This window comes from Coregonus lavaretus, assembly GCF_964263955.1.
Source record: "Coregonus lavaretus genome assembly, chromosome: 29".
NCBI lineage: Eukaryota > Metazoa > Chordata > Actinopteri > Salmoniformes > Salmonidae > Coregonus > Coregonus lavaretus.
Genome location: NC_140016.1, coordinates 6,539,188 through 6,561,968, shown reverse-complemented (window position 1 = coordinate 6,561,968; position 22,781 = coordinate 6,539,188).

The following is a 22,781-nucleotide window of genomic DNA, read 5'->3' as shown; positions in this document are numbered from 1 at the left end:
GAAGCTTTAAAAGGAGGGTGGTGTTTGAAATCATTGTTCTTCCTCTGTTAACCATGGTTACCTTCAAGGAAACTCGTGCCGTCATCATTGCTTTGCACAAAAAGGGCTTCACAGGCAAGGATATTGCTGCTAGTAAGACTGCACCTAAATCAACCATTTATCGGATCATCAAGAACTTCAAGGAGAGAGGTTCAATTGTTGTGAAGAAGGCATCAGGGCACCCAAGAAAGTCCAGCAAGCGCCAGGACCGTCTCCTAAAGGAAAAACATCAGGGACAGACTGATATTCTGCAAAAGATACAGGGATTGGACTGCTGAGGACTGGGGCAAAGTCATTTTCTCTGATGAATCCCCTTTCCGATTGTTTGGGGCATCAGGAAAACACCTTGTCCGGAGAAGACAAGGTGAGCGCTACCATCAGTCCTATGTCATGCCAACAGTAAAGCATCCTCAGACCATTCATGTGTGGAGTTGCTTCTCAGCCAAGGGAGTGGGCTCACTCACAATTTTGCCTAAGAACACAGCCATGAATAAAGAATGGTACCAACACATCCTCCGAGAGCAACTTCTCCCAACCATCCAAAAATAGTTTGGTGACGACCAATGCCTTTTCCAGCATGATGGAGCACCTTGCCATAAGGCAAAAGTGATAACTAAGTGGCTCGGGGAACAAAACATTTACATTTTGGGTCCATGGCCAGGAAACTCCCCAGACCTTAATCCCATTGAGAACTTGTGGTCGATCCTCAAGAGGCGGGTGGACAAACAAAAACCCACAAATTCTGACAAACTCCAAGCATTGATTATGCAAGAATGGGCTGCCATCAGTCAGGATGTGGCCCAGAAGTTCATTGACAGCATGCCAGGGCGGATTGCAGAGGTCTTGAAAAAGAAGGGTCAACACTGCAAATATTGACTCTTTGCATTAACTTAATGTAATTGTCAATAAAATCCTTTGACAGTTATGGAATGCTTGTAATTATACTTCAGTATACCATAGTAACATCTGATAAAAAATATCTCATAACACTGAAGCAGCGAACTTTGTGAAGACCAATACTTGTGTCATTCTCAAACGTTTGACCATGACTGTACACAGGTGATTAAAAATACATTAACCGAAGCATTCTCTCCATCTCTTTCTCCATCTCCCCTGTGCCCAAATTTTTGTTTTTGTTTTGTTTGATGCAGAGAGCTTCAGTTCCATCAGGATGGTCTTCCTAATGACTACTCATGGAGAGTGGAGAGGAGGGAAAGAGAAAGAGAAAGAGAAAGAGAGAGAGAGAGAGAGAGAGAGAGAGAGAGAGAGAGAGAGAGAGAGAGAGAGAGAGAGAGAGAGAGAGAGAGAGAGAGAGAGAGAGAGAGAGAGAGAGAGAGAGAGAGAGAGAGAGAGAGAGAGGGAGAGAGGGAGAGAGCGAGAGAGAGAGAGAGAAAGAGGAAGAGAGAGAGGGAGGGAGATTTCAGAAAGAGAAAGAGAGAGCAGGAGATAATCACAATAGGCTAATTGGGTTTTTGTATTGGAAGCAGAACTCTTAGTGTTGAGAGTCTCGGGAGATCTCTTGCAAGCTGTTCAATTTCATGGGAGTTTGGGCATCTGCAATATTTGCTGTTACCAAGTTACTGCTTAGCATATTAGAATCATATAACATTTGAGAAGCCAAATATTAGGAGAATGTTCCAGCCACAGGATTAAGTCTTGGGTTAGAGTTAGGGTTAGAGTTAGGGTTAGGTATAGGGTTAGAGTTAGGTTTAGGGTTAGGGTTAGGTTTAGAGCTAGGGTTAGGTTTAGGGCTAGGTATAGGGTTAGAGTTAGGTTTAGGGTTAGGTTTAGAGCTAGGGTTAGGTTTAGGGTTAGGTATAGGGTTAGAGTTAGGTTTAGGGTTAGGTTTAGAGCTAGGGTTAGGTTTAGGGTTAGGTATAGGGTTAGAGTTAGGTTTAGGGTTAGGTTTAGAGCTAGGGTTAGGTTTAGGGTTAGGTATAGGGTTAGGGTTAGGTATAGGGTTAGGGTTAGGTTTAGGGTTAGGGCTAGGTTTAGGGTTAGGTTTAGAGCTAGGGTTAGGTTTAGGGTTAGGTATAGGGTTAGAGTTAGGTTTAGGGTTAGGTTTAGAGCTAGGGTTAGGTTTAGAGCTAGGGTTAGGGTTAGGGTTAGGTTTAGGGTTAGGTTTAGGGTTAGGTTTAGGTTTAGGTTTAGAGCTAGGGTTAGGTTTAGAGCTAGGGTTAGGTTTAGGGTTAGGTATAGGGTTAGGTTTAGGGTTAGGTTTAGAGCTAGGGTTAGGTTTAGGGTTAGAGTTACACCTTCGTGCGCATTATCATTTTGTCTATCCCCACCAGACACGATCATGACACGCAGGTTAAAATACCAAAACCAACTGTGAATCAACTATTTTAATTTCAGGACAGGTCAAAACACACACGAAACATTCATGGACAATAAGCTGTTGCTAGCTAGTTTGTCCTGGGAGATGAACATTGGGTTGTTATTCTACCTGGCATGCATATGGTCCTCTTTTTAGCTGGTTCTTTATAGAATTTTGACACGCAGTCAAATAAAATAGTGTGTTTCTCTACTCCGATGATTAATCCACAAATAAAAAGGGAAACCTAGTTAGTTATCTTTGTTTCAGCTCTCCTCGTTCATCTTATAAGCACCCACGTGGGTTTGTATCTTCGTGAAAACCAATAAGGAGATGGGAGAGGACGGTCCCATCCACCGATACATCCACCCATACATCTGTAGCCCAATAAGGAGAGAGCGTTTTGGGAAACCTTTAGTCTGATTTAGGAGGGCACGACAAAGTTACCTTCCTCTGCCTGTCTTTCATAAAGAGAGTATTGGAGTCTCTCTCCGAGTCTCTACTGCATTCCACAGTTATAGCTAGATACAGTGGCTTGCGAAAGTATTCACCCCCCTTGGCATTTTTTCTATTTTGTTGCCTTACAACCTGGAATTAAAATGGATTTTTGAGGGGTTTGTATCATTTGATTTACACAACATGCCTACAACTTTGAAGATGCAAAATATGTTTTATTGTGAAACAAACAAGAAATAAGACAAAAGAACAGAAAACTTGAGCGTGCATAACTATTCACCCCCACAAAGTCAATACTTTGTAGAGCCATCTTTTGCAGCAATTACAGTTGCAAGTCTCTTGGGGTATATCTCTATAAGCTTGGCACATCTAGCCACTGGGATTTTTGCCCATTCTTCAAGGCAAAACTGCTCTAGCTCCTTCAAGTTGGATGGGTTCCGCTGGTGTACAGCAATCTTTAAGTCATACCACTGATTCTCAATTGGATTGAGGTCTGGGCTTTGACTAGGCCATTCCAAGATATTTAAATGTTTCCCCTTAAACCACTTGAGTGTTGCTTTAGCAGTATGCTTAGGGTCATTGTCCTGATGGAAGGTGAACCTCCGTCCCAGTGTCAAATCTCTGGAAGACTGAAACAGGTTTCCCTCGAGAATTTCCCTGTATTTAGCGCCATCCATCATTCCTTCAATTCTGACCAGTTTCCCAGTCCTTGCCGATGAAAAACATCCCCACAGCATGATGCTGCCACCACCATGCTTCATTGTGGGGATGGTGTTCTCGGGGTGATGAGAGGTGTTGGGTTTGCGCCAGACATAGCGTTTTCCTTGATGGCCAAAAATCTAAATTTTAGTCTCATCTGACCAGAGTACCTTCTTCCATATGTTTGGGGAGTCTCCCACATGCCTTTTGGCGAACACCAAACTTGTTTGCGTATTTTTTTCTTCAAGCAATGGCTTTTTTTCTGGCCACTCTTCCGTAAAGCCCAGCTCTGTGGAGTGTACGGCTTAAAGTGGTCCTATGGACAGATACTCCAATCTCCGCTGTGGAGCTTTGCAGCTCCTTCAGGGTTATCTTTGGTCTCTTTGTTGCCTCTCTGATTAATGCCCTCTTTGCCTGGTCCATCAGATTTGGTGGGCGGCCCTCTCTTGGCAGGTTTGTTGTGGTGCCATATTCTTTCCATTTTTTTATAATGGATTTAATGGTGCTCCGTGGGATGTTCAAAGTTTCTGGTATATTTTCATAACCCAACCCTGATCTGTACTTCTCCACAACTTTGTCCCTGACCTGCTTGGAGAGCTCCTTGGTCTTCATGGTGCCGCTTGCTTGGTGGTACCCCTTGCTTAGTGGTGTTGCAGACTCTGGGCCTTTCAGAACAGGTGTATATATACTGAGATCATGTGACAGATAATGTGACACTTAAATAAAGTCCACCTGTGTGCAATCTAACTAATTATGTGACTTCTGAAGGTAATTGGTTGCACCAGATCTTATTTAGGGGCTTCATAGCAAAGGGGGTGAATACATATGCACGCACCACTTTTCCATTATTTATTTTTTTAGCATTTTTTGAAACAATTTTTTTTTTTAATTTCACTTCACCAATTTTGACTATTTTGTGTATGTCCATTACATTAAATCAAAATCCATTTAAATTACCGGTTGTAATGCAACAAAATAGGAAAAAACGCCAAGGGGGATGAATACTTTTGCAAGGCACTGTACATTCCTATCTGTTATGATTCTTTCTCTCTCTCTCTCTTTGTTGGTTTGTTTACAGTCACCAGGCTCCCCCCCCCAAGCTAACACACACACACCCCTCCCTCCACCGCATCTATCCGCCCCCCAGCCTGTTCAATAATTTATCCCAGTCTGGGGAGAGGCAGGCAGGTTAGCTGGAGGCTTTGAACAGAAGGGCAGGCCTCACTGGGGCTCCTGACTGGTATTAATTAAATACTTCCCAGTATCCCGCCTCTCACAGCTCTCCCTACTGAGGGTGACCTCATTACCCTTCTCCTCACTGTGGGGGGGGGGGGGGGGGGGGGTTCTCTTCCTTCCCTTCCTTTGACATACTAAGATAACAATAACATCAACAACCACCCAATGGATCCAGAACCTGTCAGGACAACTCACTGCTCATCTCAACCCGCATGCATACCACTGCTCATCTTAATTGGCGTAAGGTCAATCGAAGTAAGCCGATTAAAACACCTGGTTTCCTAAGCAATCTTTTGAATTATCAGAACATGTAAACATTTTAATCGGCGTTCCAGCTGTGTACTTGATCTGCGCATGTGCTAGCACCAGCCGAGCCAGCTTCCTTCTTTAACGCGAGTGAAGTGAGTTCGGAACAACTGAATGTATGCGTCTTAGAAGTCGTTTTCACATACAAACTTCATATGTCCAAACTCAGAATAAAATATGCATCCCAAAAATACATGGTCGCTGTGGTAGAACGTTTATTTTGATTGGCAATTTTCTGCATTTATCAGAGTGCCATCAGGAAGCCTGATTTCAGATGTGTCCAGGTAAACAGGATTATTAGGGAAATGTTCTTCTTACAAAGCATGTAAACGTTTTAATGGAACTATTTTATTAAATCTGACTATCCACAATAATCACGTTATTGTATGCATGTAACCATAACACTTAACTCCAATTGAGTTAGATACAGACTGTATATCTCTGCACCTGCCAGAGAGTAAGTTGCAGTGCAAACAGTTTGCCTTGAGGCACACAATAGCCTTGCCTTTCCAAGGGGGGATAATGAATGAAGGGCTCATCTCATCAGCTAGCATATCAACTCTGATTTAAGAGGAAACAGAGTCAAGACACCCCCCCCCCCCCCCTCTCCTACTGGGTGTATTGATTGAACGCATGCAGACGGTGAAATGGATGGCAGGATATCCATCGGTTTGCTGTCTGGAGACTGGCAGGAAGCTTTAGATTGAGGCGGAATCCCCTCTCTCTGACCTGTGTTTCCTAGACACCTACAATATTAGCCCAGACCTCTTAGCCCCGCAATGCAGAGTAGGACTCTGTTCCAATACTTGAGAAACACATCTTTGTGTCCTGATTTCCTTAGAGGAACCCTTCCTTTCACTTATCCAAAGGTGTAGAGAGACGATCAGCTGTTGCTTCAAAAAGAAGAGGCAGAGAGAAGGGTGCATCTCTGACGTACAGTGGGGAGAACAAGTATTTGATACACTGCCGATTTTGAAGTTTTTCTTACTTACAAAGCATGTAGAGGTCTGTAATTTTTATCATAGGTACACTTCAACTGTGAGAGACGGAATCTAAAACAAAAATCCAGAAAATCACATTGTATGATTTTTAAGTAATTAATTTGCATTTTATAAGTATTTGATACATCAGAAAAGCAGAACTTAATATTTGCTACAGAAACCTTTGTTTGGAATTACAGAGATCATACGTTTCCTGTAGGTCTTGACCAGGTTTGCACACACTGCAGCAGGGATTTTGGCCCACTCCTCCATACAGACCTTCTCCAGATCCTTCAGGTTTCGGGGCTGTCGCTGGGCAATACGGACTTTCAGCTCCCTCCAAAGATGTTCTATTGGGTTCAGGTCTGGAGACTGGCTAGGCCACTCCAGGACCTTGAGATGCTTCTTACGGAGCCACTCCTTAGTTGCCCTGGCTGTGTGTTTCGGGTCGTTGTCATGCTGGAAGACCCAGCTACGACCTATCTTCAATGCTCTTACTGAGGGAAGGAGGTTGTTGGCCAAGATCTCGCGATACATGGCCCCATCCATCCTCCCCTCAATACGGTACAGTCGTCCTGTCCCCTTTGCAGAAAAGCATCCCCAAAGAATGATGTTTCCACCTCCATGCTTCACGGTTGGGATGGTGTTCTTGGGGTTGTACTCATCCTTCTTCTTCCTCCAAACACGGCGAGTGGAGTTTAGACCAAAAAGCTATATTTTTGTCTCATCAGACCACATGACCTTCTCCCATTCCTCCTCTGGATCATCCAGATGGTCATTGGCAAACTTCAGACGGGCCTGGACATGCGCTGGCTTGAGCAGGGGGACCTTGCGTGTGCTGAAGGATTTTAATCCATGACGGCGTAGTGTGTTAGTAATGGTTTTCTTTGAGACTGTGGTCCCAGCTCTCTTCAGGTCATTGACCAGGTCCTGCCGTGTAGTTCTGGGCTGATCCCTCACCTTCCTCATGATCATTGATGCCCCACGAGGTGAGATCTTGCAAGGAGCCCCAGTCTGAGGGTGATTGACCGTCATCTTGAACTTCTTCCATTTTCTAATAATTGCTCCAACAGTTGTTGCCTTCTCACCAAGCTGCTTGCCTATTGTCCTGTAGCTCATCCCAGCCTTGTGCAGGTCTACAATTTTATCCCTGATGTCCTTACACAGCTCTCTGGTCTTGGCCATTGTGGAGAGGTTAGAGTCTGTTTGATTGAGTGTGTGGACAGGTGTCTTTTATACAGGTAACGAGTTCAAACAGGTGCAGTTAATACAGGTAATGAATGGAGAACAGGAGAGCTTCTCAAAGAAAAACTAACAGGTCTGTGAGAGCCGGAATTCTTACTGGTTGGTAGGTGATCAAATACTTATGTCATGCAATAAAATGCCAATTAATTACTTAAAAATCATACAATGTGATTTTATGGATTTTTGTTTTAGATTCCGTCTCTCGCAGTTGAAGTGTACCTATGATAAAAATTACAGACCTCTACATGCTTTGTAAGTAGGAAAACCTGCAAAATCGGCAGTGTATCAAATACTTGTTCTCCCCACTGTATTAGAACACGGCCTATGCTGAAGGGTGCATCTCTGACGTATTAGAACGGGACCAAGGAGAGGAGGAAAATCTCCGAAGTATTAGAACGGGACCAAGTCCAAGATCTCCAGTCAAGTCTAGCCTCAGAGAAAATATTGGTTTTAAACAGGTCAACATTCACAAGGCCGCAGGGCCAGACGGATTATCAGGATGCGTGCCCAGAGCATGCGCTGACCAGCTGGCAAGTGCCTTCACTGACATTTTCAATCTCTCCCTGACCCAGTCTGTAATACCTACATGTTTCAAGCAGAACACCATAGTCCCTGTGCCCAAGAACGCCAAGGTAACTTGTCTAAATGACTATCGCCCACAGCACTCACATATGTAGCCATGAAATGCTTTGACACCAATGGCTCACACCAACACCATCATCCCAGACACCCTGGACCCACTCTATCAATCAGATCCACAGATGATGCAATCTCTATTGCACTCCACACTGCCCTTTCCCACCTGGACAAAAGGAACACCTACGTGAGAATGCTATTCATTGACTACAGCTCAGCGTTCAACACCATAGTGCCCTCCAAGCTCATCACTAAGCTAAGGACCCTGGGACTAAACACCTCCCTCTGCAACTGGATCCTGGACTTCCTGACGGGCCGCCCCCAGGTGGTGAGAGTCGGCAAAAACGCATCCACCAAGCTGACCCTCAACACGGGTCCCCTCATTCAAATGCAAATCAATTTATAACATTTCTGACATGCTTTTTTCTGGAATTTTTTGTTGTTATTCTGTCTCTCACTGTTCAAATAAACCCACCATTAAAATTATAGACTGATAATTTCTTTGTCAGTGGGCAAATGTACAAAATCAGCAGGGGATCAAATACTTTTTCCCCTCACTGTATATATATATATATATATTATTTTTAATTTTTTTAGGGGGTAGATCAGCTTTAATATTGCAGATAGATTGTAATTTCCATCAATGTAATTGTCTGCATCACTTCCAATCCCCCATAATCTTTTTTTTTCTCGCATATACAGTGGGGAGAACAAGTATTTGATACACTGCCGATTTTGCAGGTTTTCCTACTTACAAAGCATGTAGAGGTCTGTAATTTTTATCATAGGTACACTTCAACTGTGAGAGACGGAATCTAAAACAAAAATCCAGAAAATCACATTGTATGATTTTTAAGTAATTAATTTGCATCTTATTGCATGACATAAGTATTTGATCACCTACCAACCAGTAAGAATTCCGGCTCTCACAGACCTGTTAGTTTTTCTTTAAGAAGCCCTCCTGTTCTCCACTCATTACCTGTATTAACTGCACCTGTTTGAACTCGTTACCTGTATAAAAGACACATGTCCACACACTCAATCAAACAGACTCCAACCTCTCCACAATGGCCAAGACCAGAGAGCGGTTTTCGGGAGAGGTTGTCGGGAGAGGTTGTGTTTTTCTCTAGCTGGAGGTAAGCAGGAGGTAAGCTTCTCATATGGTGTTGAGTAAAGCTTAACCATGTATTAGATCGTAGGTAGGTAGTTAGCTGTAGTTAGGTATTGTATTTATTATAGGTTAGTATTGTTGTTATTGTAGGTTTCCGTAGGTAATTGTAGGTTAGTATCGAAGCACGAGGCTAGCTAGCTAGCGGGTAGCTACTGGTAACGATTAGCAACGCTGGAGAGCTGTTTCCAATGTTAATGTGCTGCTAGCCAACGTTTAATTTTTTGCTGCGTTATGCGTTATGAAAGGAACTAGACACGGACTTGAATTATCTGTTTAGTGTGCTAACACACTCTTGGCAGTTTGTTGTAACCAAGTATTGGTGCTAAATTGTGTGTTAATGGATGCTAGCTTGCTAGTTAGCTACGGCGTCATAGCTAGGCATCGTGGGTTGTTGTGGGTAGTTACTGTGTCTTGGCAGTGTCTTCGGCCGTGCCGGCTGTAGCACGAAGCGAGCTAACTAGCCGTTTTTCGAACAGAGTCAGAGTCAACACAGTAGCCATTGTGTGCCGGGTGTAGCACGAAGCTAGCTAGCTAGCCGTTCTTCAAACAAAGTCAACACAGTGGCCATTGCTAGCTACCCAACACGACCAGCTAACTGTACTGTAGTAGCTAACTACAATATACTTGTCCTAGCTAGCCAACGTTTAATCATTGCTGCGTCATGAAAGGAACTTGACACAGACACGAATGATCTGTTTAGTGTGTTATCACACTATTGGTGTGTCTTGGCAGTGTCTTCGGCCGTGCCGGCTGTAGCACGAAGCGAGCTACCTAGCCGTTTTTTCGAACAGAGTCAGAGTCAACACAATAGCCATTGTGTGCCGGGTGTAGCACGAAGCTAGCTAGCTAGCCGTTCTTCAAACAAAGTCAACACAGTGGCCATTGCTAGCTACCCAACACGACCAGCTAACTGTACGGTAGTAGCTAAATACAATATACTTGTCCTAGCTAGCCAACGTCTAATCATTGCTGCGTCATGAAAGGAACTTGACACAGACACGAATGATCTGTTTAGTGTGTTATCACACTATTGGTGGTTTGTTGTGACCAAGTGTTGGTGCTAAACGGTGTGTTATTGTTATTGGATGCTAGCTTGCTAGTTAGCTATGGTGTCATAGTTAGCTAGCTGAATAAAGTGGGTTGAGTCTATTCCTTTAAACATTGAACCGCTGTGGTTCACAACAATTCTGATTTCTAAAGGTGGAAGTTGGGAGAGTTTTTGTTCGGGTGGTTCAGTGAAACAATTTTAGTTTCTGAGGTAGAAGTTTTTGGTGAGGGAGGCCCTGCTCTCTCCTCTCCCAAATGCTTAGCTCATTTCATTCCGATCTCCTCTGCATTTTTGTAGCCATTTGCTACAGCCTGTCAACTATGCCTCTGCCTATCCCTGTTCTCTCCTCTCTGCACAGGCTACACAAACGCACCACACCGCGTGGCTGCTGCCTCTCTAACCTGGTGGTCCCTGCACGCACCACCCACGTGGAGTTCCAGGTTGCAGGCAGCCTCTGGAACTGCCGTTCTGCTGCCAACAAAGCTGACTTCATCCCAGCCTATGCCAACCTCCAGTCCCTCGACTTCCTGGCGCTGACGGAAACATGGATCACCACTGAAAACACTGCTACTCCTACTGCTCTCTCCTCGTCTGACCATGTGTTCTCGCATACCCCGAGAGCATCTGGTCAGAGGGGTGGTGGTACAGGAATCCTCATCTCTCCCAAGTGGACATTCTCAATTATTCCCCTAACCCATCTGTCTATCTCCTCATTTGAATTCCATGCTGTCACAGTCACTAGCCCATTTAAGCTTAATATCCTTGTCATCTATCGCCCTCCAGGTTCCCTTGGAGAGTTCATCAATGAGCTTGACGCCTTGATAAGTTCCTTCCCTGAGGATGGCTCACCCCTCACAGTTTTGGGGGATTTCAACCTCCCTATGTCCACATTTGACTCATTTCTCTCTGCCTCCTTCTTTCCACTCCTCTCCTCTTTTGACCTCACCCTCTCACCGTCCCCCCCTACTCACAAGGCAGGCAATACGCTTGACCTCATCTTCACTAGATGCTGCTCCTCTACTAATCTCACTGCAACTCCCCTCCATGTCTCCGACCACTACTTTGTTTCCTTTTCTCTCTCGCTCTCCTCCCACACTACTCACTCTGCCCCTACACAGATGGTAATGCGCCGCCGCAACCTTCGCTCTCTCTCTCCCACTACTCTCTCCTCTTCCATCCTATCATCTCTTCCCTCTGCTCAATCCTTCTCCCTCCAATCTCCTGATTCTGCCTCCTCAACCCTCCTCTCCTCCCTTTCTGCATCCTTTGACTCTCTGTGTCCCCTATCCTCCCGGCCGGCTCGGTCCTCCCCTCCAGCTCCGTGGCTTGATGACTCATTGCGAGCTCACAGAACAGAGCTCCGGGCAGCGGAGCGGAAATGGAAGAAAACTAAACTCCCTGCCGACCTGGCATCTTTTCACTCCCTCCTCTCTACATTTTCTTCATCTGTTTCTGCTGCTAAGGCCACCTTCTACCACTCTAAATTCCAAGCATCTGCCTCTAACCCTAGGAAGCTCTTTGCCACATTTTCCTCCCTCCTGAATCCTCCCCCCCCCCCCCCCCCTCCTCTCTCTCTGTGGATGACTTCGTCAACCACTTTGAAAAGAAGGTTGACGACATCCGATCCTCGTTTGTTAAGTCTAATGACACTGCTGGTCCTGCTCACACTGCCCTACCCTATGCTTTGACTTCTTTCTCCCCTCTCTCTCCAGATAAAATCCTGCGGCTTGTGACTGCAGGCCGCCCAACAACCTGCCCGCTTGACCCCATCCCCTCCTCCCTTCTCCAGACCATCTCCGGTGACCTTCTCCCCTACCTCACCTCGCTGATCAACTCATCCTTGACCGCTGGCCATGTCCCTTCCGTCTTCAAGAGAGCGAGAGTTGCTCCCCTTCTCAAAAAACCAACACTCGACCCCACTGATGTCAACAACTACAGACCAGTATCCCTTCTTTCTTTTCTTTCCAAAACTATTGAGCGTGCCGTCTTTAGCCAACTCTCTTGCTATCTCTCTCAGAATGACCTTCTTGATCCAAACCAATCAGGTTTCAGGACTGGTCATTCAACTGAGACTGCTCTTCTCTGTGTCACGGAGACTCTCCGCACTGCTAAAGCTAACTCTCTCTCCTCTGCTCTTGTCCTTCTAGACCTGTCTGCTGCCTTTGATACTGTGAACCATCAGATCCTCCTCTCCACCCTCTCCGAGCTGGGCATCTCCGGCGCGGCTCACTCCTGGATTGCGTCCTACCTGACCGGTCGCTCCTACCAAGTGGCGTGGCGAGAAGCTGTCTCCGCACCACGTGCTCTCACCACTGGTGTCCCCCAGGGCTCAGTTCTAGGCCCTCTCCTTTTCTCCCTATACACCAAGTCACTTGGCTCTGTCATATCCTCACATGGCCTTTCCTATCATTGCTACGCTGACGATACACAACTAATCTTCTCCTTTCCCCCTTCTGATAACCAGGTGGCGAATCGCATCTCTGCATGTCTGGCAGACATATCAGTATGGATGACGGATCACCACCTCAAGCTGAACCCTGGCAAGACGGAGCTGCTCTTCCTCCCGGGGAAGGACTGCCCGTTCCATGATCTCGCCATCACGGTTGACAACTCCGCTGTGTCCTCCTCCCAGAGTGCGAAGAGCCTAGGCGTGACCCTGGACAACACCCTGTCGTTCTCCGCCAACATCAAGGCGGTGACCCGCTCCTGCAGGTTCATGCTCTACAACATTCGGAGAGTACGACCCTGCCTTACACAGGAAGCGGCACAGGTCCTAATCCAGGCACTTGTCATCTCCCGTCTGGACTACTGCAACTCGCTGTTGGCTGGCCTCCCTGCCTGTGCCATTAAACCCCTACAACTCATCCAGAATGCCGCAGCCCGTCTGGTGTTCAACCTTCCCAAGTTCTCTCACGTCACCCCCCTCCTCCGCACACTCCACTGGCTTCCAGTTGAAGCTCGCATCCGCTACAAGACCATGGTGCTTGCCTATGGAGCAGTGAGGGGAACGGCACCTCTGTACCTTCAGGCTCTGATCAGTCCCTACACCCAAACGAGGGCATTGCGTTCATCCACCTCTGGCCTGCTGGCTCCCCTTCCTCTGCGGAAGCATAGCTCCCGCTCAGCCCAGTCAAAACTGTTCGCTGCTCTGGCACCCCAATGGTGGAACAAGCTCCCTCACGACGCCAGGACAGCGGAGTCACTCACCACCTTCCGGAGACATTTGAAACCCCACCTCTTTATGGAATACCTGGGATAGGATAAAGTAATCCTTCTAACCCCCCCCCCAAATTGTAAAGTGGTTATCCCACTGGCTATAGGGTGAACGCACCAATTTGTGAGTCGCTCTGGCTAAGAGCGTCTGCTAAATGACGTTAATGTGCCCTTGAGCAAGGCACTTAACCCTAATTGCTCCTGTAAGTCGCTCTGGATAAGAGCGTCTGCTAAATGACTAAAATGTAAATGTAAATGTCTGTGTAAGGACATCAGGGATAAAATTGTAGACCTGCACAAGGCTGGGATGGGCTACAGGACAATAGGGAAGCAGCTTGGTGAGAAGGCAACAACTCTTGGCGCAATTATTAGAAAATGGAAGAAGTTCAAGATGACGGTCAATCACCCTCGGTCTGGGGCTCCATGCAAGATCTCACCTCGTGGGGCATCAATGATCATGAGGAAGGTGAGGGATCAGCCCAGAACTACACGGCAGGACCTGGTCAATGACCTGAAGAGAGCTGGGACCACAGTCTCAAAGAAAACCATTAGTAACACACTACGCCGTCATGGATTATAATACTGCAGCGCACGCAAGGTCCCCCTGCTCAAGCCAGCGCATGTCCAGGCCCCTCTGAAGTTTGCCAATGACCATCTGGATGATCCAGAGGAGGAATGGGAGAAGGTCATGTGGTCTGATGAGACAGAAATAGAGCTTTTTGGTCTAAACTCCACTCGCCGTGTTTGGAGGAAGAAGAAGGATGAGTACAACCCCAAGAACACCATCCCAACCGTGAAGCATGGAGGTGGAAACATCATTCTTTGGGGATGTTTTCTGCAAAGGGGACAGGACGACTGCACCGTATTGAGGGGAGGATGGATGGGGCCATGTATTGCGAGATCTTGGCCAACAACCTCCTTCCCTCAGTAAGAGCATTGAAGATGGGTCGTGGCTGGGTCTTCCAGCATGACAACGACCCGAAACACACAGCCAGGGCAACTAAGGAGTGGCTCCGTAAGAAGCATCTCAAGGTCCTGGAGCGGCCTAGCCAGTCTCCAGACCTTAATCCCATAGAAAATCTGTGGAAGGAGCTGAAGGTTTGAGTTGCCAAACGTCAGCCCTGAAACCTTAATGACTTGGAGAAGATCTGCAAAGAGGAGTGGGACAAAATCCCTCCTGAGATGTGTGCAAACCTGGTGGCCAACTACAAGAAACGTCTGACCTCTGTGATTGCCAACAAGGGTTTTGCCACCAAGTACGAAGTCATGTTTTGCAGAGGGGTCAAATACTTATTTCCCTCATTAAAATGCAAATCAATTTATAACATTTTTGACATGCGATTTTCTGGATTTTTTTGTTGTTATTCTGTCTCTCACTGTTCAAATAAACCCACCATTAAAATTATAGACTGATAATTTCTTTGTCAGTGGGCAAACGTACAAAATCAGCAGGGGATCAAATACTTTTTTCCCTCACTGTATATACACATGCCAGGTGCCATTAATACAGGTAACGAGTGGAGGACAGAGGAGCCTCTTAAAGAATAAGTTACAGGTCTGTGAGAGCCAGAAATCTTGCTTGTTTTTAGGTGACCAAATACTTATTTTCCACCATAATTTGCTAATAAATTCATTAAAAATCCTACAATGTGATTTTCTGGATTTTTTTTCCACAATTTGTCTGTCGTAGTTGACGTGTACCTATGATGAAAATTACAGGCTTCTCTCATCTTTTTAAGTGGGAGAACTTGCACAATTGGTGGCTGACTAAATACTTTTTTTCCCCACTGTACACATTTATATACATATATATATACACATATATATATATATACATACATACATATCTATATATATATATATCTATATATATATATATATATATATATATATATATATATATACACACACACACACACACACACACATACATACACATATATATACACATACATACAGTGGGGAAAAAAAGTATTTAGTCAGCCACCAATTGTGCAAGTTCTCCCACTTAAAAAGATGAGAGAGACCTGTCATTTTCATCATAGGTACACATCCAGAAAATCACATTGTAGGATTTTTAATGAATTTATTTGCAAATTATGGTGGAACATAAGTATTTGGTCAATAACAAAAGTTTCTCAATACTTTGTTATATACCCTTTGTTGGCAATGACACAGGTCAAACGTTTTCTGTAAGTCTTCACAAGGTTTTCACACACTATTGCTGGTATTTTGGCCCATTCCTCCATGCAGATCTCCTCTAGAGCAGTGATGTTTTGGGGTTGTCGCTGGGCAACACAGACTTTCAACTCCCTCCAAAGATTTTCTATGGGGTTGAGATCTGGAGACTGGCTAGGCCACTCCAGGACCTTGAAATGCTTCTTACGAAGCCACTCCTTCGTTGCCCGGGCGGTGTGTTTGGGATCATTGTCATGCTGAAAGACCCAGCCACGTTTCATCTTCAATGCCCTTGCTGATGGAAGGAGGTTTTCACTCAAAATCTCACGATACATGGCCCCATTCATTCTTTCCTTTTCAGTCGTCCTGGTCCCTTTGCAGAAAAACAGCCCCAAAGCATGATGTTTCCACCCCCATGCTTCACAGTAGGTATGGTGTTCTTTGGATGCAACTCAGCATTCTTTGTCCTCCAAACACGACGAGTTGAGTTTTTACCAAAAAGTTATATTTTGGTTTCATCTGACCATACGACATTCTCCCAATCCTCTTCTGGATCATCCAAATGCACTCTAGCAATCTTCAGACGGGCCTGGACATGTACTGGCTTAAGCAGGGGGACACGTCTGGCACTGCAGGATTTGTGTGAAGGAGAAGCGGGGGGGGCATGGGCAAGTTGCAGCGGAGGGTGCAGAGTTGGTGGCCGGGGTAGTGGTAGCCAGGTGGAAAGCATGGCCAGCCGTAGCAAAATGCTTGTTGAAATTCTCGATTATTGTAGATTTATCGGTGGTGATAGTGTTTCCTAGCCTCAGTGCAGTGGGCAGCTGGGAGGAAGTGCTCTTATTCTCCATGGACTTTACAGTGTCCCAAAACTTTTTGGAGTTAGTGCTACAGGATGCAAATTTCTGTTTGAAAAAGTTAGCCTTTGCTTTCCTGACTGCTTGTGTATATTGGTTCCTAACTTCCCTGAAAAGTTGCATATCGCGGGGGCTATTTGATGCTAATGCAGTACGCCACAGGATGTTTTTGTGCTGGTCAAGGGCAGTCAAGTCTGAGGAGAACCAGGGGCTATATCTGTTCTTAGTTCTGTATTTTTTGAATGGGGCATGTTTATTTAAGATTGAGAGGAAATTACTTTTAAAGAACAACCAGGCATCCTCTACTGATGGAATGAGATCTATATCCATCCAGGATACCTGGGCCAGGTCAATTAGGAAGGCCTGCTCGTGTTTTAGGGAGCGTTTGACAGTGATGAGGGGTGGTCGTTTGACCGCAGACCCGTTACGGACGCAGGCAATAAGGCAGTGATCGCTGAGATCCTGGTTGAAGACAGCGGAGGTGTATTTAGAGGGTAAGTTAGTCAGGATGATATCTATGAGGGTACCCATGTTTACGGATTTAGGGTTGTACCTGGTAGGTTCGTTGATAATTTGTGTGAGATTGAGGGCATCTAGTTTGGATTGTAGGATGGGCGGGGTGTTAAGCATATCCCAATTTAGGTCACCAAGCAGTACGAACTCTGAGGATAAATGGGGGGCAATCAATTCACATATGGTGTCCAGGGCACAGCTGGGGGCTGAGCGGGGTCTGTAGCAAGCGGCAACAGTGAGAGACTTATTTCTTGAAAGGTGGATTTTTAGAAGTAGAAGCTCAAACTGTTTGGGCACAGACCTGGATAGTATGATAGAGCTCTGCAGGCTATCTCTACAGTAGATTGCAACTCCACCCCCTTTGGCAGTTCTATCTAGATGGAAAATGTTATAGTTGGGGATGGACTTTTCAGAATTTTTGGTGGCCTTCCTAAGCCAGGATTCAGATACTGCTAGAACATCAGGGTTGGCGGAGTGTGCTAACGCAGTGAATAACTAAAACTTAGGAAGGAGACTTCTGATATTAACATGCAAGAAACCAAGGTTTTTACGGTTACAGAAGTCAACAAATGATAGCGCCTGGGGAGTAGGAGTGATACTGAGGGCTGCAGGGCCTGGGTTAGCCTCTACATCACCAGAGGAACAGAGGAGGACTAGAATAAGGATACGGCTAAAGGCTTTAAGAACTGGTCTTCTAGTGCGTTGGGTACATAGAATAAAGGGGGCAGATTTCCGGGCGTTGTAGAAAAGATTCAGGGCATTATGTACAGACAAGGATATGGAAGGATATGAGTAAAGTAGAGGTAAACCTAAGCGTTGGGTAACAATGAAAGAGATAGCATCACTGGAGGCACCGATTGAGTCGGTCTCCGCGTGTATGGGGGGTGGGACAAAGGCGCTATCTAAGGCAGGTTTAGCTGGGCTGGGGGATCTACAGTGAAATAGTACAATTAGAAATAACCGAAACAGCAATAAGCAAACCATATTGACATGGGAGAGAGGCATAAAGCAATCACAGGTGTAATTTGAGAGAGCTAAGACAACAGCTGGTAATGGCGACACAGTTTGGGCTGAGGCTAAACATATACAGGATGCGGTACCGTAAAATGGAACAGTCCAGCAGGCATCAGCTGTATAGCTGAGTTATCATAAGGTCCGGTGAACACCAATAGGATAGTTCGGAGGTAGTTCGGGGGCTGCTAAAGCACTAGCGAGCAAGAGGCCACGGCTAGCGTGTGCTAGCGGGCCGGGGCTAGCAGATGGAATCTTCGTGGTCGACGTCGTAACGGGAAGCCTGTTGTAACCACATCAGACGATTTCGTCGGCAGACCAGTCGTGTAGGATCGGCAGGGCTCCGTGTCAACACTAGGTGGTCCCGTCCGGTTGACAGAGAGGTAGATAGCCGGGAGATGGGCCTAGTTCAGGATGATTAGCCAAACCACAACGTCCATTTTGTTGCAGCTAGTTGGTAGTGATGAATCCGGAGTTAAAGGTCCAGTGATTCAGTGATTCCGGCAGAAAAACTGATATGTTCTGGGTCGATAACGCGCTGTGCAGACAGTGCAGACTGGCCGAATAATAGTCTAGGCTAGAGCTGGCTGGTAGGTGGTGCAGGCCACGGACAATGGTGAAAAACCGCTAACGGTAGCTAATAGCAAGTAGCTAGTTAGCTGGCTACTCCCGTCCGGTAGACCGAGAGGTAGATAGCCGGGATATGGGCCTGGCTCTAGGCTAGCTCGAGGCTAACTGGTGCTTGCATCGGGGGCAGTGGTGATTAGCCAAACAGCAACATCCATTCGGTTGCGGCTAACTAGTTGCGATCCGGTGATTAATGTCCAGTGATTAAATTATTCCGGCAGACAAATCCAATGTTCTGGGTGAAATACCGCTAACTGTGGCTAATAGCAAGAATGAAATCAGGCCTTCTTCTTGAGTGTCTGATAATCTACCATTTACATGGGAGTGGTTAAAACATGCTAATAATGGTCCTCTGAGTATATCAAAAAAGGTTTGGTATACCTCGACTGGTATGCCATCCCACCCTGGAGTTTTAATTGCATCCAGAAGTTCCTCCTCTGTAATTTTCACGAGTCTTTCTGTATGGCTGTTAATTTTACATTATCAATAGAAAAAACATCTCTACAATTTGCTTCAGTTAGAGGAGATGGAGGCAACTGAAACGAAAACTTATGCTTAAAGTACTTTGTTTCCTCCTTCAAAATATCATTTGGTGAATCTTGGGTGACTCCGTCATTTGTAACCAGTTTCAATAAATTATTTTTGGTAGCATTCCTATGTTGAAGATTAAAAAATAATTTGGTGCATTTTTCCCCATATTCCATCCAGTTTGCTTTATTTTTATAATATATTACACTTGATCTTTCTTGAATAAGTTTCTCAATTTCTTTTTGTTTTTCCTCTAATTTATTCTGAGCCTCTATGTCACAGTTTTTATTGCTATCTATCTGTTCTGTAAGACCTTCTATTTAATTTGTTAGTGTGGACTCTTTTGACCTAAATTGCTTTTGTTTTCGAGATGAGTACTGAATTGCATGGCCTCTAAAGGCACATTTAAAGGTGTCCCATACAATAAGGGGATTTGCTGTACCTATGTTATGTCGGAAGAAATCAGTTATCAATTCCTCTGTCCTACTTAAAAACAAGTTATCATCCAAAAGGCTTTGATTAAATTTCCAATATCCTCGCCCATGTGGAAATTCAGAAAGAGTAATGTATATGCCAATTATATGATGGTCCGACCGCATTCTGTCCCCTATCAACACTTTTTAAACTTTTGGTGCCAACGAGAATGACATAAGAAAGTAGTCAAGACGACTAGCTTGATTGAGTCTCCTCCATGTATATCTCACTAGGTCAGGATATTTAAGCCTCCATATATCCACTAGTTCTAATGTATCCATGACATTCACGATTTCCTTAAGAGCATGAGGGTGATTGTTTGCAGTGTGATTTCCTTTACGGTCCATTGAGCTATTTAAAACTGTATTATAATCTCCCACCATAATAGAGCTTGCAAGGTCGATAATTTATTATACATATTTTCAAAGAAGTGTGGATCATCATTATTTTGTCCGTAAAGGTTAATGAGCCATATTTGTTCATGGTCCAATAACATATTTAAAATAATCCATCTACCTTGCGCATCTGTTTGGACAATTTGCACATTCAGATCGAAAGTACTGTTCATTAATATCATCACCCCTTTTTAGTTTCTTAGCCCCTGGGAGAAGTACACTGCTCAAAAAAATAAAGGGAACACTTAAACAACACAATGTAACTCCAAGTCAATCACACTTCTGTGAAATCAAACTGTCCACTTAGGAAGCAACACTGATTGACAATACATTTCACATGCTGTTGTGCAAATGGAATAGACAACAGGTGGAAATTACAGGCAATTAGCAAGACACCCCCAATAAAGGACTGGTTTTGCAGGTGGTGACCACAGACCACTTCTCAGTTCCTATGCTTCCTGGCTGATGTTTTGGTCACTTTGAATGCTGGCGGTTCTTTCACTCTAGTGGTAGAATGAGACGGAGTCTACAACCCACACAAGTGGCTCAGGTAGTGCAGCTCATCCAGGATGGCACATCAATGCGAGCTGTGGCAAGAAGGTTTGCTGTGTCTGTCAGCGTAGTGTCCAGAGCATGGAGGCGCTACCAGGAGACAGGCCAGTACATCAGGAGACGTGGAGGAGGGCAACAACCCAGCAGCAGGACTGCTACCTCCGCCCTTGTGCAAGGAGGAGCAGGAGGAGCACTGCCAGAGCCCTGCAAAATGACCTCCAGCAGGCCACAAATGTGCATGTGTCTGCTCAAACGGTCAGAAAGAGACTCCATGAGGGTGGTATGAGGGCCTGACGTCCACAGGTGGGGGTTGTGCTTACAGCCCAACACCGTGCAGGACGTTTGGCATTTGCCAGAGAACACCAAGATTGGCAAATTCGCCACTGGCGCCCTGTGCTCTTCACAGATGAAAGCAGGTTCACACTGAGCACATGTGACAGATGTGACAGAGTCTGGAGACGCCGTGGAGAACGTTCTGCTGCCTGCAACATCCTCCAGCATGACCGGTTTGGCGGTGGGTCAGTCATGGTGTGGGGTGGCATTTCTTTGGGGGGCCGCACATCCCTCCATGTGCTCGCCAGAGGTAGCCTGACTGCCATTAGGTACCGAGATGAGATCCTCAGACCCCTTGTGAGACCATATGCTGGTGCGGTTGTCCCTGGGTTCCTCCTAATGCAAGACAATGCTAGACCTCATGTGGCTGGAGTGTGTCAGCAGTTCCTGCAAGAGGAAGGCATTGATGCTATGGACCGCCCGTTCCCCAGACCTGAATCCAATTGAGCACATCTGGGACATCATGTCTCGCTCCATCCACCAACGCCACGTTGCACCACAGACTGTCCAGGAGTTGGCGGATGCTTTAGTCCAGGTCTGGAAGGAGATCCCTCAGGAGACCATCCACCACCTCATCAGGAGCATGCCCAGGCGTTGTAGGGAGGTCATACAGGCACGTTGAGGCCACACACACTACTGAGCCTCATTTTGACTTGTTTTAAGGATCAGCCTGTAGTGTGGTTTTCCACTTTAATTTTGAGGGTGACTCCAAATCCAGACCTCCATGGGTTGATACATTTGATTTCCATTGATCATTTTTGTGTGATTTTGTTGTCAGCACATTCAACTATGTAAAGAAAAAAGTATTTAATAAGATTATTTAATTCATTCAGATCTAGGATGTGTTATTTTGGTGTTCCCTTTATTTTTTTGAGCAGTGTATATTTCCCCCCCCCCCCCCCCCATTCCTTTTTCCACGCAACTTCATCTAGCTGGAATTGTTGAATGGGTTTCCTGTAAACAATAGATATTATATTCCTCTTTGAGCTATGTAAATATCGTTCTTCTTTTGTTATTATCTGCTAAGCCATTACAATTATAATTATTACACAATGCTTTGTTAGATGTGTGCGGTAAAGTGGGAGAGAAACCCTGAGGTGTGAGGTCAGTTGTGTGTGTGTGTGTGTGTGTATCTGGGTCTGCAGGCAGGATCACAGGCCTGACCTTCATTATGTCTGGGATTACAGTCTGCTAGTGGTGGAGAGGTCAGGCAGCAGTCATACACTCACACACACTGGCTCTCAGCTTCATTAGCGATTAGCTCTTCACTAACTGAACCTAGCATGCTATTCACACACGCCACTGGTAGCGCCAGTGGAGGGCAGAGGCTAGCTGCCCGCTTCACAGTAGAACCAGAGACAACACACACACATTTGGAGGTGGCAGCTTCTGCGTCCCAAATGCCACCCTATTCCCTACATAGTGCACTACTTTTGACCAGAGCCCTATGGTCAAACGTAGTGCACTATCGATGGATTAGGGTGGCATTTGGGACGCAGAAGCTGCCACCATGCGGCTTTAGCCCTAGACTACAGAGAGAGGGAGAACATGGTGTATAACATAGAAATGAGTGATGGAGATGTGTGCGTGTGTATGTGTGCGTGTGTATGTGTGTGTGTGTGTGTGTGCGTACGTGCATGCGGTACAGGTCGTATGGCGTGTACGGTTTTGGCATGTGTGGGAAAATTTTAATATTTTCCCTGTCATGTCCTCGTTCCAGCACCACACTGTGTCTCCATGGTTCCAGCACCACCCTCCGTCTCCATGGTTCCAGCACCGCTCTGTGTCTCCATGGTTCCAGCACCACTCATGGTTATGATAATATACCGTATGGTGATTGGAATGTAGCATGACGAAATGCATTAATGTAATGTAAACAGACAGGATTGTAGAACACATAGAATAAATTCCACTGTGGATTCACAGATCATTACATTTTAAATTTTTTAAATTTTTAGTCATTTAGCAGACGC